At 54.8% G+C, this 684-nt stretch overlaps 1 protein-coding gene across 1 annotated transcript in view; it reads right to left on the bottom strand.

Annotated features, from left to right (window-relative positions):
* ANKRD11 (ankyrin repeat domain 11) overlaps positions 1-684 on the bottom strand; it is a 109,317-nt gene that overhangs the window by 4,264 nt on the left and 104,369 nt on the right. The window lies entirely within an intron of this gene.

Genomic DNA, 684 nt, shown 5'->3' on the forward strand with positions numbered 1-684 from the left:
AGGCCAGCGCTGTGTTCGGGAGCTGCTGCTGCTGGGCTTTCCTCCACTGCTTCTGCCTCCGTCATCTCCGTCTCTGCAACGTCCTTAGGCTGGAGTGGCAGCTCTGGGAGCGAGAAGGGGCCAAGGTCCAATTCATCCTCCGCCACTGCCTCCTCTGCTTTCGCAGGTGCTGCATTGTTGTTTTCCAAATAGCTGTTTTCTGGTGCAGCAACGACTTCAGCCTGAGGTTCTGCTGGCACACACGGGGGCTCTGGAGGGATCTCTGGTGCTTCTTCTGGAAGAGGCTTGCAGTTGTTGAAGAAGGTGTCTAACCTAGTAGGGGACATGTATGGAGCTTGCTCCTCAGCATTTGCAATTTCTCCTGGAACTGCTTCCTCAGCATCCTCCTTGACTTCCTCCAGCCTCGGTTCAGACACTGACAGAGGGTATGAGATGGGAGAAACAGGGTACGAAGTCTCTGTGGGAATGAAGGCTACTGGTGCAGGATGAATTGGCTCTAGGGAACAGAGTGGAGGTTTAGGGGACTCGGAAAACCTCTGGGGAGATTTCATCAGAAGCTCCGAGCCCATGGACCAGGTGACAGAGTGCTCTGCAGGGTTGCCCATGAGGCTGGGAGGAATGGTGGTGTCCGGGTTTCGGGAAGGAGGGTTATCCCAGTCTATGTTGTTTTGTTCAGGCATTCCT

The sequence above is a fragment of the Geospiza fortis genome, unplaced genomic scaffold (genome assembly GCF_000277835.1).
Source record: "Geospiza fortis unplaced genomic scaffold, GeoFor_1.0 scaffold102, whole genome shotgun sequence".
NCBI lineage: Eukaryota > Metazoa > Chordata > Aves > Passeriformes > Thraupidae > Geospiza > Geospiza fortis.